The sequence below is a fragment of the Staurois parvus genome, unplaced genomic scaffold (assembly GCF_062004578.1).
Source record: "Staurois parvus isolate SC_StPar_1 unplaced genomic scaffold, SC_StPar_1.0 ptg000902l, whole genome shotgun sequence".
NCBI lineage: Eukaryota > Metazoa > Chordata > Amphibia > Anura > Ranidae > Staurois > Staurois parvus.
In genome coordinates, this window is record NW_028318698.1 from 599,247 (window position 1) to 617,583 (window position 18,337).

The window sequence follows — 18,337 nt, forward strand, 5'->3', positions numbered from 1 at the left end:
CTGTTGGGCTTGTAAGTATATGATTATGGCAGAAAATGAGCACCAAAGGTAAAATATTAATTTTGGAGGGGAAAGTTCCTCTTTAAGTAGAATTTTAGCCATAAATCACCCTTCGATTGTCTCCGACTATGGTCTGTATACAGGTGAGGTATTACCTGGTTAATACAGAGGAACAAGGCATTTTTCTCTCTAGAAAAAGGTCACAGCTTCTTCGTGTGTTCGTAGGTGGCGGAAATTGAGCTTCATAACATTCTATAGCTGGAGATAAAATTATTGTAATATATCTTACAGACAGATACTGGATTCTGTATGGTGTATTCCGTTCTATTATTTTCCCTGACGGTATCTTATTGAACATCAGACCTTTCAGGATTTCATTTTGGACAAGAAAATGATCATCATCATAAGAGCTGCCTGAAGAAAGACAAAATACTGTTTATACAAGTCCTTGATATTTACCTTTAAATGTCATGTAAATGGCAATGGTTAATGCTTGTGCCTCCACACAGCGGTGGATTTTGATGGATACTTTTGATGATGTCTCCAATAGCTACATGGGTAAATATTAAAATGTGTGTAAATCCAAAATCTATTTTTCAGTACGTTTGTGTGGCACCTTCTTAGCGTAGTGTAGGCTGCTAGGTAAATTTAGTTGGCTCCCCTGTAATCAGAGGAACAGGGCATGCAGCCTGAATATTTATGGGACTCAATTCCTGGGAAGGTGTACCCAGTAGGTGGTGATAGAGCCCATAAATAGTCTGACGTCTGGACAGCAGGGTGCGGTGTTGCTGGGTCCAGTCCTGCTGAAGGAGACCCCTGTGCAGGGGCTCTGCCCCGGGGTAGGGGTGCTAGAGAAGCTTTATGAGGACATCGAGGTCCCAGCTACGCTTAACTAGGGGGGGGGGGGGAGGCCTATTTGCACGTTTAAGTCCAGGGATCAAATTGAGTCTGGAGTAGCTCACTGGTGAAAGCTAGGAGAAAGTCCTACGGTGGTGTGAGTCTACATCTCCCTCACTAGGAAGGGCCTGGTGCACCCCAGTGCTGGAAAATAGTGACTGTGTGTAGCTTGAACTCTGGAAGGCGTACAGGATCCTGTAGGACATTCCTTTTTCTGTATCGTAGCCCAAAGATGAGGAGTCCAAGTTGTTCCGTTTTACAGTTTATCTGGGTATCCCATGCTCCCTTATCCCTATCCAAGTTCATAGTTCCCAATAAAACCCCCCCCACAAAACCCCTGTGCACTATGGTAAAAACAGGACCAAATTCACTGGTGGCTTTTTAGGGGGTGTGTTACATATAGTATTATATTCTAATGTAGCCATTCTCAACCAGGGAGCCTTTGAACCCTAGAGAACCTCCAGCAGATGCTGGGGGTTCCTTGAACTGTGGCTGATTGACCTCTCATTTGATGGTGCTTGCATAGTTTCGGGGCCAATGGTGTTTGGCAGAGCCAGCTGCAGGACACCAAATATTTTTTTAGCAGTCTGTAAGGGTAGTATTCTGACCACCACTATAAGGCGACCATTATCCAACTGACATCCCAATGACTTGGTTTTAGCAGTTCCTCAAGACTAATGTGTGTGCTCCTTACACTGGCCATAGGGCTGCCAATCATATCTTTCAGATAGGCATCCAAACAGCCATCTGACTGGGCACTGTTCATTGCAATGCAATGCCTTATTGTTCCTGCAATGGGAAGTGGTATTAATGGCAAATATCCAGGTAAGAAATGTTGCAACAGATTCTCAAAAAATGAATTTGCTTAATAAAGCGGTTTACTGTGAGGCATGACACCAAAACACATTAAATAATACCTTTAGGCCCCATGCACATGAGCACATGAAGCCATACAACATAAATTGAGGGTTTATTTCCACACCTGCAAGTGCAGCTGCCTTAAGTGATGAATGGCTGTAAGCTACATGCACGTCATACTTTTAATCCTGCCCATAGGCATAAATCCATGGACGCAAACAAGCTGCATTTGCAGATTTAAGCCCAAGCGTGAATGCAAATTTACGCAAGTACATCGTATATACATGTGTACAGTCATTCATTACTATAGCTGGCCGTATGCTGCAGCTGTGTCTCCTGGGCATTGAAATATGCCCTCAAGTCTTGCTGTATGCCTGTGCACATGAGGTCGACGGAATTGTGTAAACTTTAAAGCTGAACTCTGGTATTTTTGGAAAAAAAATACCCTTACAGTAGGGCCTCCCTGATGCAGTGCAGGGGTAAAATGCTTGTTAAGCTGTAACAGGTCTCCACCATGCTATGTGACTGGTCCCGTTTTTTTTGGCACTCAGGCCAATGGTCACACTTTGATGACTGCATTGTACATGAGGACAGTGTGGGCCAGCCCACAACCCAAGGTGGCAGAGAGAAGAGGTGAATGCTGGGGGTCTGCAGGATCAAGGACTAAAGTGAGTATTGCAGCTTATTTCTCTACCCCCAGATTTAATGAGCAGTTAACCCTCGCATTGCGGGTAAAGAGCTTTACTGAAATATTATTTTTACAAAAATTTAGCTTTAGAGCTGGTTCACACCAGATGCAGTTCATTGCGTTTTCATTCTTCATAAAAAATGTGTGGACAGTGTTTAACTTGTATTGCAATGGCCCTAGTATTGCAATGCAGTGCGTTCAAGTGCCGTCAACAATAGTAGAACATGTTACATTTATTTCTGTATGGGACACTGCCAAATCTAGAACGTGGCAAAATGGATCAAAAACATACCGGAACTCACATGTCCTCAACTGAGATGAAGAAAAAAAAAGGGAGCCTTTCAGAACACCAATTCAAGATGGCTACATACGTATTATTGGCAGCTAAACAAACCATAGCAAAAGCCTGGAAACAACAGTTCATATTCTTTACAGAAGTCCATTGTCGCCTAGATTTTTTTCTGGTTCATGAAAAACTCTAGCATTCTTTCAGATACCCATGAGAGATTCCTTAAAACATTCACTCCATGGATCCAACATGCTCATCCTGCTATACCAATAGATAGTTTCACTTCGCTATAACTTTAGAGGCCTCATAAACCAGGCTCAGACGCTTCTGACATTCTCCTTTCAAACCTCTTCTTGTCTACCCCCCCCCCCCTCTCTTTCTTTTCTCACTCCACTGGCTCTTCCGCAAAGATGATTTACAATAAGTTCCATGTGTTTCTTGGTTCGACTATATACTTTGTGCATTTCAAACATCATTATCTTTTTCGAAGTTGTCAAATGTTAGGCAATGCGTATATAGTCCTTCATCCATTTCTTACGCTGATTTATCAACTCGATATGCTTGATGTTTTTCTTTTTTTTGACATGTCATTTACATTGTCACCATTTGCAGGTATGTTTTTTCTGTGCACGACTGCTTTTGACTGTTACTGTTTATTGTTAAATCTTTGCTTGTGCACATAATAGTGGCTGCTTTGCATCTTCTAAAATCAAAACTATTCAATAAACATTTATTGAAAGGAAAAAAAAGAGAAAAAACACATTGGAACACATCAAAAACATACCAAAATGAGCAAAAACACATTAAAAATGCGCATGCAGAATGGAATTTGTAAAGCAGAAATTTTGGTGTAAACTGGCCCTTATGACAGGGTTCATGGCTACACAGCAAATTCACTAATAAATATGTATGTGAACAGCTACTTTTTAAAAACTGGTTGCAAAATCAGTCATATGCTGGTCTATACTGACATTCACAATGTCTGATGGCACAGTTGACTCTTCAGCCTTCCCGAAGTCTGTTGGGTAGGTGCAGTGTGGTGTGGCGGCAGTAAACACGCAGAGGCCTGGGATGCAGGAAACAACGTATTGCAAAACTACTAAACAGTACAACAGCCTGGTGAGGAAGGTCATCTGACTAGGAACTTACAACAATTGGAGAGTAAGGGACAAGTAGGCCCAACTGAAGACAGCACATGTCAAGGAGAGCAGAATTTGGCCTGGCTGGTCCAACCCAAAGGGCAGCATTCTGAAGATAAAGAAGCAGGTTCTAAGCTTTCCCTACTCCTCTGGAACCTCTCTCTGCCACTAGTGCTGATCCTGACAGACAAGTACGCTGTCCCTAAACTAGCCACTTTGCAAAATGGGTGCCAAAACCTGGGGCAGGGACTTAAAAAGACTCTGAATGACCCAAGATGGTCACCAGGGTCACCAGGATCCAGCGTAGCCAACCAGAACGCTGCCCCAGGGGAGAGAGGAAATCATAGAGAAACCCAGTTTCTTTTGACTTCCTCCTTTAGCTGCATTGCTGTTCCTTCACCTTGGTGAGAACGGAAGCAATAGCAATTTGTCAGAAAGTAGCACTATTTTGTCATAAATACATTGAAGTAAAGCAGTTGAGCAGTGGGCAATAAATGCTTGCTGAAAGAGAAGTCCAGAAACACTTACAATTTGTCATCTTCACCACCACAGTCTCTGGGTTCCTGTGTGCGCAGTTTCTTCGAACTTACCAGAAGATTTGGAACATTGGGAAATGACATTTGGAGAAGTAGTAAAGACGACGCGGTGACAGCACACAAGGTAAGCATTGACATCAGTTGCCATTATTGATATTAAAATGTTAGGGTTTAATAACAATTTCAGCTGCAGGGAGAGAGGATAAACTTGGGTTTGGCTTCAAGCTCAATCTGAGCTTATGTTCAGCTGAACGCGGAAGTCAAATGTCTGTGCTTAGCCAATGAGCTGCAAATGGGGGATTCCAAAACCTGTAGTTGCACGTACACAAAGTGGCGGGGATGCCCATAACATCATTGACCTATTATGACCACATGGACATATTAGGCCAATGACATTAACCTATTAAAATCACATGGCCATAATACTGTAGGTCAATGACATTGACCTGTTGCAACCACATGGCCATATTAGGTCAATGACATCGACCTATTAAAACGACATGGCCATATGTGATGTCACATACATCCTTTCTGTCAAGGTTGGGAAAATGAGAGGGGTGGGGACACATATGACCTCATTGATCTAATATGGCCACATGGCATTAATAGGTCAATATCATTGACCTAATATGGTCATGTGATCATTTTCGTCAATGAGGTCTTGAACATTCTCTTCCCTCTCACTGACCCACCACTAACAGCTGGTTTGCACGTAACATCATTGACCTAATATGTCCACATAGTTGAAATGGTCAATGTCATTGACCTAATATTGCACTGTGGTTGTAATAGGTCAATGTCATTGACCTAACATGGCCATGTTGCCATATTAGGTCAATGATGTCTTGAGCATCCATGTCCCTATGTGTTCAGGCATATTTGGCTCATTGGCCCAGGACTGACAGCTGCCTTCTGGGTTTGGCCAAATCTAAGATTGGATGGAGCCCAAAGTCATCATTACTTGTCAGTAATACTTTTAGTCGAATGGGGAGCAAGGGAGGTGAGGTTTAGTCTACAGACAGAGACGAACCCTTGCATTTACCTGCTGCACAGGCTATTTGTTTATACTATTTTGCATGTTATATACTGTATGGTTTGCTGTCTTTGTACCTATCTTTCTCACTGAATTGTAGGAGGGCATGTACGAGTTTATTGGACACTGCTCTGCAATGTATGGGTTTATAGCAGGAAAAGACGTCTATCTCCATTAATAACCTATTGGTATGTATACAGTTGACATTATACAAAATGTACCATTCAACCATGACTCCTTCCCCAACCGCCAGCGCTCTACCTGCATAATGTGTAACCTTCAGACAGGTCTACAATACAGATACAAATAAAATAATCATGTGATTTTTCTGGTAGTTTTTTATTTTTTATCTTGACTGTCATTACATTTAGGTTACCATAGTGCTGAGATTCTGAGTAATTGATATAATTGTGAATTTACATGAACAAACATAGACGTACGCAGCTAAAGCTTGCATGCCACATACATTATTCCAAGGACAAAGCTGAGCTCCAATCAAATAGCTGAAGAAAGATGAAATGCATATATGAGAGCAGTTTTACCTGCACAAAGATTTACATTTCTGGCCATCCAGTTATAAGATTTACACAGCTCTGCCATACAGCACTGTCCGGTCTATCAGGGGAATGGATCTGATCATTCTCAGGTGCAGTTTCACTTTCACCTACAGGTCTCCTCCCCACAGTGACTGCACAGTGGAAGGAGAAGCAGCAGACTGATGAGTTCATCTCTCTAGTCACTCTGCTCTTTCCTCCTATAAGTATGCTTTTTGCACTGCGGCAGAACTGACTGGCTCATTCTGCTGTGGCTGTACACGGGAATACACTTGTATGCAGGGCTGCGGTTAGAAACCACAGGGCCCCATAGAGCCAACCTGACAATTCTCCCCTCAAAAAAAACACCACAGTTTACTATGCTTCAGTTCTGATCACTTACTGTGTTCATTCATAAGTGATCACTCATTGTGTTCATTCAGGAAAGAAAGGGGCTGGTAAATGTGACATACTTACCAGACCCTTCTCCCACTCTCCATCCTAAAGGATCCTATTGTGTGCTTGCAGCTGCTGGTGGGAAGGAGAGCAGGGAAGCCAGCAGAACTGAGGGGGTGGGGGCACACAGGGGGGCCTGGGCAACAGGGGGGAAATGCATGGTGCACAGGGTGGGTAATGGGTGTGGCAGGCAGTCAATTACTAAAACTGATCCCCTGTATGGCTTGCCCTGCAGCAGCTGAAAGCCAGTGGGTGGGAGAGGAGAAGAAGCTAGCTTTCAGCTACTGCAGAGATAGCCATACGGGTGATTGGTTCCAGTAATTGCCCCTCCCGAGCTGATCACCCTCCATGCCCACATAAGATTCACCCAGCTGCCTGGGCCCCCTGCTGGCCCCTTACAGGAGGACTGGTGGTACCCCCTTATCCATGGCCCTGCTTGTATGTGTGCTTACACAAATACCAGTGCATGGTCCTGTACAGCTGCACCCTGTAATTCAATTCTATGGGCAGCCGCATGCAGCAGCTTTCCCAAAGATATATTGAATGTACATTAGAGCTTGCACATAAATTTTCCCTTTGTCGGGAGTTACAGGAGGGGTGCTGCAGTACTTAAAAAACGGCTTTTAATATTTTCCAGTAGTAGTTTGGGCAAGTATTTACATTTCAATTTCATAGCTCATACTCAAAAAACCCTCCCTGGACCCCACTGACCTGAACAACCTTAGACCCATCTCCCTGCTGCCACTCACTTCCAAGCTCCTTGAGTGCTTAGTCTACAATTGCCTAAGCGCCCACCTTACTGACAACAACCTCCTTGATCCACTACAGTCCGGCTTCCGTCCCCTACACTCCACCGAAACCGCCTCCTCAAAATCACTAACGACCTGCTAACTGCCAAAGCTAACGGCCACTACTCAGTCCTCCTACTCCTCGACCTCTCCGCGGCCTTCGACACAGTCGACCACCCCCTCCTCAATAAACTACACTCCCTTGGCATCAGGGACTCTGCTCTCTCCTGGTTCTCCTCTTACCTATCCCAATGCTCCTTCAGCGTTACCTATAACGCTGCCACCTCCCCCTCGCTCCCCCTCTCTGTTGGGGTCCCCCAAGGCTCTGTCCTCGGACCGCTTCTCTTCTCCATCTACACCTCCTCCCTTGGCAAACTTATACACTCCCATGTCTTCAACTATCACCTCTACGCTGAAGACACACAAATTTACCTCTCCACCCCTCACCTCACCCCCTCAGTCTCCGCCCGCATCACCCACCTCCTAAACGACATATCAGACTGGATGTCGCTCCATTTCCTCAAGTTAAACCTTTCCAAAACCGAGCTCCTAGTTTTCCCCCCAGCCCGCACCCCCCCCATCCTCTCCATCACGACCAACAACGCCACCATCAATCCCACCCCGCAAGCCAAAGTCCTAGGTGTCACCCTGGACTCAAACCTTTCCTTCCAACCTTATGTCCAGCACTAGCAAATTCATGCAGGCTCCACCTACGAAACATCTCCAAGATATGTACTTTCCTAACCCCAGACACCACTAAACAACTCGTACACTCCCTTATTATCTCACGCCTGGACTACTGCAACTCCCTTCTCACCGGCCTACCCCAACGCAGGCTATGCCTGCTTCAGTCTATCCTGAACTCAGCGGCTAGACTCATCCACCTCACCAACCGCTCCACTTCTGCCACCCCCCTCTGCCTATCCCTTCACTGGCTCCCGATTGCCCAAAGCATTAAATTCAAATGACTAACTCTGACATACGAAGCCATCCATAACGCTGCCCCAAACTACCTCACTGACCTGATACCCAAACACCACCCTTCCCGCACCCTTCGCTCCTCACAAGACCTCCTACTTTCTAGCTCCCTGGTCTCCTCCTCCCACGCCTGACTGCAGGACTTCTCCAGGACTTCCCCCATCCTCTGGAACTCCCTACCCCAATCCATCAGACTGTCACCTACCCTCCTCACCTTCAGGCGCTCCCTGAAAACCTACCTCTTCAGGGAAGCCTACCCCACCCTCACCTAACAGCCATTCTCCTCCACTCCTCCTACCACTACATCCTCCAGAGCCACTTCCTCCAGTACCTCTACCCTCTCCCTCCTAGATTATAAGCTCGAAAGAGCAGGGCCCTCGAACCCCTCGTGTATTGTATTGTCACTGTATTGTCTCATGTACTGTCCCCCCAATTTATTGTACAGCGCTGAGCAAACCTATTGGCGCTATATAAACACTATATAATATAATAATAATAGCTAGCTAGAGGATCTGCTGCATGCAAGTGCACACTCTTTGTACTCTATCTTCCTTTCAGCTTGTTTATGTTTTCCTAACTGCTTTACAGGCAAATAACTGGATCAACTGGGGACCATGACTCCCAAAGGAGTTACAGCCCTCTCAATCTGACAGATTTGGAGTGTTTTTGCAAGGAAAAGTGGGCAAATATTGCCAAGTCAAGATGTCCCATGCTGATAGACTCACCCAAAAAGACTGAGTGTTGGAATCACATCAAGAGGTGCTTCAACAAAGGATTAGTTTAAAGGTGTGCACACTTATGCAATCATATTATTTTAGTGTTTAATTTTTACTTTCCTCCACCTAAAAGATTTCAGTTTGTTGTTCAACTGAGTTGTACAGTTTATAGGTCACATTAAAGGTGGAAAAAGGTCTTTGTCATTTTTTTACATCACAGAAACCTGATATTTTAATAGTGGTGTGTAGACTTTTTATATCCACTATATATCATCACATGGTTGTATATGCGTTTGTTTTTGGGATATATTGGCTCAAAGGGATTAAAAAAAAAAACTTTCAAGTTTGCATCTCCACTGCGCTTTGATCACCTGGATGGTGACTTGCATACTATATCATTAAACCTCACAGGGTCATCGCCCTCTTGAGCTATGGGTGCGTACAAACTAGGAGGAGTGCATACAACAAAACATCATTGTACTGCAATACTGCTGTGCTTTCAGTCTGGTGGGGATGTGTTTGCATTGATCCCCAAGTGACGAGATTTTCTTTTCAAGCTCCTCACTCTGCATTACCCCAGGGATTCAGCTATATTGCTAGACTATTACATCTGCCGAATGTTTGCCTCAATTATTTTCAAGAGCAGCCTACACATACTGTATGTTGTTCTATGATATTGCTTCTTAACCATTTGCCGCCTGATGTGTGTGTGTATATATATATATATATATATATAAAAAACACACACATACACACATCACTGGACTACAAGTGGTTAAAACAAGGTCACAGCAGCATCCATGAGCTCGGTGCTGTTGTTTTTAGCAGACTTTCGGCTTTTACTGCAGTATAAAGCTGGTTATACATTAGTAGAATTTTGGTCGTAATGTTTTTGTTCTAGGAACAATTGTTCAGTTTTTTTAATAATTAGTCGGGTCAAATCAACATTCATTTTAGAAGGCAGCAATGAGAAAATTCCAAGGAGCAGGATGGAATTTTTTCCCCGAAATAACACATTTCTAACAATCGTTTCCATTTGTTCCAAAATCGAATGTTTAAAGCAAACAAAATATTAACAACTTCCCGAACACCCTATAGCAGAAACACTGCTACAGGGTGACTCGGGTGCGCAAAATCACGTATATACAGTATATACGTGATTCGCGCTTCTGCGGTTTTCACGGGGTGGGGGGGCGTATGCCCCACCACTGACCTGCGGGTGCCATAATTTGATCCCCGAGGGATCAATCATCCGATTTAGGCCAGTGATGGTCAGCCTAAGTCAGATGATTGATCCCTGTCCTATCAGGGATCTTCCCGTACCTGTGTTTACAGTTACACAAGTAGAGTAAATGATATCTTCTCTCTCTGGGCACATTCCGTCCCAGAGAGAGAAGAATCAACACACAGTGAGTAAAAGCAGCCCACTTTTACAGTCTAGAACACTTTAGGACACATTTAACCCCTTGATAGCCCCCCCCCAGTTAACCCCTTCACTCTCCTGTCACCAGTGTCATTATTTACAGTGTACAGATTTTTTGCTGATCACTGTATTAGTGTCTCTGGCAACTTCAGATAGCATTAGCATGATTTACCATCAGTTGGCGTCCCTCCCAGATAGCGTCAGATTGCCCGTCAGTACACCAGTCATCACATTTAACCCCTTGATTGCCAGGAACACGCTCACATACACAATAAACCTCCATTTCTAGTATAGTGTCTGAACATATATCTTTGATTAGATCAGCACTATACCAGTTTTCAAATTAGTATAGTGTCCCCAAAAATGCAGCGTTAGCGGGATCAGCCCCGGCACCTGCCAGCACCTGTGTTTAGCCCCTACACTCACCCCCCCCCCCCTCCCCTAGCAAGTGCAGTGTCAGTAGGTCACTGTCACTTGATACATTGTAAACAAAACCGCAGTGTTTGCAGAATCAGGCCTTTGTAGCGGTTCAAGCAGTCCCTGACAGCCAGGTGCTCTTTTTTCCATGGGCCGCACTAGGTACCTATAAATTTAGTGGCCAAAATCTCCAACAAAAAGTACTCTAGTGAACAGGCCTACAGGATTCTGAGCATGTCAGGTAAGAACAAAGGGGAAAACTCCCTGACACAATCAGCCTCAGAATACAAACCTGTAGACAGCAGCAGCACCCTGACAGCTCAGACTAGACTATGGAGAAGAGGTCCCTGCTAAGATCAGACATACCCAACCCTGTTCCGAGGTTGCTGAGATGTTCAAAATGCATGATGACTCTCATATACAACAGAGTGCCAGTACTAGTGCCGCTCTACATTTTGGTGAACTGGCGAGCACGCAGCAGCCTAGTACATTCTGGTCTTTCACATACCAGCACTGCAGTATCACTTGGTGACGTGCCGAGTCCTATAAGTGCAGTACAAACTGGTGCGGTGGCGAGCACAAGTTGTGTCCCGCAGCCACCAAGAATTTGCACACAGGCCCGTAGAGCCCCTAGTATCCTTCCGGATGTGCTTGCAAATACCGATTGGCAACCCACAAATTCTGCAGCACCCCTACTTCCCCCATTCACTGCCCAACCTGGGATTCAGGTGGAAACAGCAAATTTAAATACTCCCCTTGATTTTTTGGAGCTGTTTTTCACGGAAGATCTGTATGCATTGATTGTGGATCAAAGCAATTTATATGCACAACATTTTATTGCCATCAACCTAAATTCAAACCTTGCCACACCATTCACAAGTTTTTTTGGGCCTAACCCTCAACATGGGCATTACTGAAAAAAATGAATTGCGTTTGTATTGGACCACAGACCCGATTCATCATATGTCCGTGTTCTCTGCTGCCATGGCCAGGCATAGATATGAGAGTATAATGCGTTTTATGCATTTCAACGACAACACACTCTGTCGTCCTTGGGGTGACCCTCGTAAATCACCATAACCAAAAATTTGCAGATGTCTATACGCCCCAGCAAAATATCTGCGTTGATGAATCCCTCATTAATTTTTCTGGCCGCCTTGCATTCAAACAATTTCTCCCCAGCAAGCGTGCCAGATATGAGGGTCAAGATGTAGAATACCTGTGAGAGGGCAACAGGCTATACATACAGTTGTGCTCAAAAGTTTGCATACCGTGGCAGAAATTGTGAACTTTTGGCATTGATATTGAATATTAGATTGACCAAGCCAAGTACAGGTAGACCAAGAAAGATTGCAGCCACACCAGCCAGAATTGTTCAGGATACAAAGGGAAACCCATAGGTAACCACAGGAAAAATACAGGCTGCTCTGGAAAAAGACAGTGTGGTTGTTTTGATGGAGCACAATATGATAATTGAACAAAAATTAGCTGCATGGTCGAGGTGCCAGAAAGAAGCCTTTACTGCATCAATGACACAAAGGCCTGGTTAGGCATGTCAAGGTGTTATCAGGCATATTGTAATTGGGCTTTTTTGTGGCATTGGTGCAGTAAAGGCTTCTTTCTGGCACCTCGACCAAACAGCTCATTTTTGTTCAAGTATCACTGTATTGTACTCCTTAAAAACAACCACACCATCTTTTTCTAGAGCAGCCTGTATTTCTTTTGAGGTTGCCTGTGAGTTTTTCTTTGAATCCTGGACAATTCTTCTGTCAGTTATGGCTGCAATCTTTCTTGGTCTACCTGACCTTGGCTTGGTATCAAGAGATCCCTGAACTTTTCACTTCCTAATAGGTGATTTTTACAGTACTGATTGGCATATTCAAGGTTTTGGACATCTTTTTATGTCCCTTTCAATCTTTATAAAGTCCCATTACCTTGTTACGCAGGACTTTTGACAGTTCTTTTCTGATCCCCATGGCTCAGTATCTAGCCTAGTCAGTGCTTCCACGTAAGAGCTAGCAAACTCATTGACTATTTATACACTGACACTAAATGCAATTTAAAAAGCCACAGATGTGGGACATTAACCTCTAATTGCCATTTTAACCCGTGTGTGTCCACCTTGTGTGTCTGTACCAGGGCCAAACATTCCAGGGTATGTAAACTTTAGATCATGGCTATTTGAGTGATTTCTGTTATTATGATTTTAAAAGGAGCCAAACAACTATTTGATAATAAATGGCTTCATATGATAGTCATCCTTCAAGAAAAGAGCATTTTTTGGCATGATCAGTCATATTTTCAATATCAATGCCAAAATTTCACAAATTTTGCCAGGGTATGCAAACTTTTGAGCACAACTGTATAAGTTTCAAATTTACGAGGGAAAAGATAGACACGGGGAACCCCCAGGATGCTCAGACTACATGGGGAGCAGTGGCAAGATAGTTTGGGACTTGGTGTCATCCTTTTCCATATGGGGTACCACTTATACGAGGGCAATTTTTATTGAAGTGTGCCACTATTTAGACATTTGTACAATCTTGGAATTGTTGCATGTGGCACTGTGCGACCTAATCGCCGGGGCTTCCCCCAACTGCTTGTAAATACCTGTCTTAGAAAGGGGGAAAAAGCCTGCTTGAGAAATGAGGAATTGCTCGCAGTGAAGTGGATGTTTTTTTCCTGTCTTCCATTCTCGCAGATACGACCATCCAAATTACCACGACAGCTGGTGTTCTTGAGAAGCCCCTCTGTGTCCACAACTATAACTTTAACATGGGAGGGGTGGACTTCAATGACCAGGTGATGAAACCGTACTCAGTTTTCCAAAAAGCCAGACGATGGTACAAAAAAAGTGTCTGTTTATTTATTTCAATTGGCTCTATATAATGCTTTTGTGCTTTACAAAGCAACTGGATGAAGTGGATCCTTCCTAAAATTCCAGGAAGAGGTCATCACGGCCCTTTTGTATCCAAAGAACAAAGATATACCACTCAGGCAAACAATCCAGATCAATCCACAACAGGTGCAGGCACGGGCTCATCACCACACACGATGCAATAAAGAAGGGTTAGCCTCACACCAGAGGATAGATGAATATAATGAATATTTATTGATCCATAGGACACACAAAACACCAGGACATGAATACAGGATCTGTTAAGGTGTTAACACAATCTCGTGCTTAATTACGACCTTTTGTATCCAGAAGGTGCTGTTGCCCAAACACCCAACACAGATGCAGTTAGCCAGCTGCATGAGAGGCATTTTCCCAATGTCATTCCTGGTACCCTAACCCAAAAGACACCCCCAAAAAAATGTAAGAATTATGTGTGACACCCGCTTTTTTTTGTCCCTCCTGTCCTGGCCTACCTGGTCTCTGCCTCAAGGACTGCTTCCGTCGCTACCACACACTAGTGGAGTATTAGTATAGGGTACAGCACAGCACAGTTCAGGGCACATATTTACACAGGGTCTCGAAAGATGTTAGGTAGTCAGGAAACTGGCTATCACATTTGAAGAGATCCTACAATCTGTTTTAAAAAGTTAAAAAAAAATAAAAAGTACAACCCCCCCAAAAAATTTTAATTTTTAAAAACCAAAAATTATAGTTTATTTTGTTGTTGTCATTGTTGTTACTGTTCAATTGTTACAATTTAACTTTTTTACTGTTACCCATTGCCTTTTTCCTTGCAAGAATGACATTCAGCTGCAGCACCGACCTGTTTATTCTGACAGCAACAGAAACTTGCTCTCAGAATATACATAAGTCAGTGTGGGCAGTGCTGTTGGATGAGATTTTTCATCCCCAGTTAAAAAAAAAAAGAGCATATATGCCAAAGCATGGGGGCCTGGGGTGGCCAGTGGGAGGATGGCCCCTATGCTTCGACATATATATTTTATAATATTTTTTGGCACATTTCATGTGTGCCCACCATTAGAAGTGGGTGGATGCAGGGAGGTACAGGTGAAACTCAAAAAATTAGAATATCGTGCAAAAGTTCATTTATTTCAGTAATGCAACTTAAAAGGTGAAACTAATATATGAGATAGACTCATTACATGCAAAGCAAGATAGTTCAAGCCGTTATTTGTCATAATTGTGATGATTATGGCTTACAGCTCATGAAAACCCCAAATCCACAATCTCAGAAAATTAGAATATTACATGCAATCAATAAAACAAGGATTGTACATAGAACAATATCAGACCTCTGAAAAGTATAAGCATGCATATGTACTCAGTACTTGGTTTGGGCCCCTTTTGCAGCAATTACTGCATCAATGCGGCGCGGCATGGAAGCTATCAGCCTGTGGCACTGCTGAGGTGTTATGGAAGACCAGGATGCTTCAATAGCGGCCTTCAGCTCTTCTGTATTGTTCGGTCTTATGTCTCTCATCTTTCTCTTGGCAATGCCCCATAGATTTTCTATGGGGTTCAGGTCAGGCAAGTTTGCTGGCCAATCAAGCACAGTAATCCCACGGTCATTGAACCAGGTTTTGGTGCTTTTGGCAGTGTGGGCAGGTGCCAAGTCCTGCTGGAAAATGAAGTCAGCATCCCCATAAAGCTCGTCTGTGGAAGGAAGCATAAAGTGCTCCAAAATCTCCTGGTAGATGGCTGCGTTGATCCTGGACTTAATGAAGCACAGTGGACCAACACCAGCAGATGACATGGCTCCCCAAATCAACACAGACTGTGGAAACTTCACACTGGACTGCAAGCATCTTGCAGTGTGTGCCCCTCCATTCTTCCTCCATACTCTGGGTCCTTGGTTTCCAAATGAGATGCAAAAGTTGCTCTCAGCAGAAAAGAGGACTTTGGACCACTGAGCAACAGACCAGGTCTGTTTTTCTTTAGCCCAGGTAAGATGCTTCTGACGTTGTTTGTTGTTCAGGAGCGGCTTGACAAGAGGAATTTGACATTTGAAGCCCATGTCCAGGATCTGTCTGTGTGTAGTGGCTCTTGATGCACTGACTCCAGCCTCAGTCCACTCCTTGTGAAAGTCCAACACTTTTGAATGGCCTTTTCCTGACAATCCTCTCCAGGCTGCAGTCATCCCTGCTGCTTGTGCACCTTTTTCTTCCACACTTTTCCCTTTCACATAACTTTCTATGAATGTGCTTTGATACAGCACTTTGGGAACATCCAACTTCTTTTGCAATTACCTTTTGAGGCTGTCAATGATGGTTTTCTGCACAACTGTCAGGTCAGCAGTCTTTCCCATGATTGGGATTCCTACTGAACCAGACTGAGAGACCATTTAAAGGCTCAGGAACCCTTTGCAGGTGTTATGGCTTAATTAGCTGATTAGAGTGGGACACTTTGAGCCTAGAATATTGCACCTTTTCACAATATTCTAATTTTCTGAGATTTTAGATTTGGGGTTTTCATGAGCTGTAAGCCATAATCATCACAATTATGACAAATCACGGCTTGAACTATCTTGCTTTGCATGTAACGAGTCTATCTTATATATTAGTTTCATATTTAAGTTGCATTACTGAAATAAATGAACTTTTGCACGATATTCTAATTTTTCGAGTTTCACCTGTATATTCTAAAGGTGAGCATACCACACACTTTCTGGCAGAGATTTCTTCTCTATTTTTCATTCAGCCTACAGGCTGCATAAATAAGAAAAAGAACATAGCATATATACCCAACAAGGACATCGCTGGAATTTGACTGGTTATAACCAGGATGATGCCTGCAGCTGCAGGCATCATCCTGCTATTGTTTTTTTCATCCGGAAATCGGCTTTCATGTAAAAGCAAAACTAGTGGCTAATTAGCTGCAGGATTGCTTTTAGAAGCAGCAGGAGATGATGCCCCCCTCCCCTGCTGCCTTCCACGGCCTTCTCAGGCAGTCCTGTGCCATCGGGGGAACCGGAGAATGCAGCTGGTGTTTCTGCCAGCTGACCATAGAGCTGATTGGAGACCTGAATGGTGCCAACCATCTCTATAGTTAAGAAATCGGAAGCTACAAATATTTAATCTCTTCAGTTTTGCAGGATATAAACAGCGCAATTTGTAAATTGGGAAAGCATCTGATCACACCGATCTTGGTGATCTGAGAGACCCCAGTTTGAAAAAAAAAAAAAAAAAAAAAAGAATATATGACAATGCCCATTGAAGATATAGGGGATATTTGCATTAAAAGTGATAAACAAAAAAAAAATGAAAGGGACATTGTAAAAATAATAATAAAAAAAAAGCACCCTTGCCTCCCGTGCGCACGATCGTTGACCCTGTGCCAGTATGTAAACAGCAGTTGCACCATGCATGTGAGGTATCAGCACAAACGTCAGATCAAGGGCAGTAATTCTAGCACTAGGCCTCCTCTGTAAATTTAAAATGGTAGCTTGTAAAAGCTTTAAAAGCATTGCCTATGGATATTAAAAATGTATGCAGTTTTTCTCCATTGCACGGGGCATGCACAGTGTTATAGGATGTTATGTTTGGTATATATTTACTCAGCGTACCATCATCTTTTATATCATATTAAATAATTGGTCAATGTATTGTGTTTTTGTGCTTAAAAGTAAAAAAAGTGTATTTTTTTCAAAACATTTGTGTTTGAAAATCGCTGTGAGTACTATGTGACACAAAAAATTGGAGCACCCACCATTCTATTCACTAGGGTGTCTGCTTTAAAAAAATATATGTTTGGGGGTTTAAAGTAATTTCCTAGCAAAAAATACTGATTTTTTCATGTGAACAAAAAGTGTCAGGAAAGGCTTGGTCTTCAGGTGGCTAGAACAGTGAATGATGTGTGGCATAAACTTCTAATGCTGGGCATAAAATGCCCCCCCCCCCAAAATGAACCCTTTTTGGAAAGTGGACACCGCAAACTATTTTTTGAGAGGCATTTTGAGTCAATAGAAGAATTTATTTTTTACCACAAGTTTTTGGAAAATGACAAAAAATATATATATTTTTTTTACACAAAATTGTCATTTAAATTATTTACTGCTCACACATGCCATGGGTATATGTGGAATTACTCCCCAAAATACATTCTGGTACTTCTCTCGAGAGAGACTTTTTATCAGTCTAGCCAAGTACAGGACCCCGAAATCCAATAAGCACCTTCAGGCTTTTAAAGGGCTTTATTTCCTCATTACACTTCCAGACTACCTATCACAGTTTCGGAGGCCCTGAAATGCCAGGATAGCACCAAACCCCCCCAAATGACCCCTTTTTGGAAAGTAGACACCCCAAGGAATTTGATAAGAAGCATTGGTGAGTATTTTGCAGATCTCGTTTGTTGCCACAAGTTTTTGGAAAATGAAGAAAGAAAACAAAAACATATTTCTTCTTTTCTTTTTTTATATTTCAAAACCTTGTGAGAAAAAATTAGATCTGCAAAATTCTCACCATGCCTCTATTTAAATTCCTTGGGGTGTCTACCTTCCAAAAAGGGGTAATTTGGGGGGTTTGGTGCTATCCTGAGATTTCTGGGGCTCCAAAATTCTGATAGGTAGTGAGGAAGTGAAGTGAGGAAGTTACGCACCTTCAGGCTTTCAAAGTGGTCATTGGATTTCAGGCTCCTGTATGTGGCTAGGCTCCCAAAACGTCTCACACAT

General features: G+C 43.1%; 1 long non-coding RNA gene across 1 annotated transcript; it reads left to right on the plus strand.

Annotated features, from left to right (window-relative positions):
• Positions 1 to 5,442: 5,442 nt before the first annotated feature.
• On the plus strand, positions 5,443 to 9,107 carry LOC149442207 (uncharacterized). Its single transcript, XR_016307209.1, has 2 exons — positions 5,443 to 5,628; positions 8,784 to 9,107. It is a non-coding gene; the product is annotated as an uncharacterized LOC149442207 (long non-coding RNA).
• Positions 9,108 to 18,337: the final 9,230 nt, after the last annotated feature.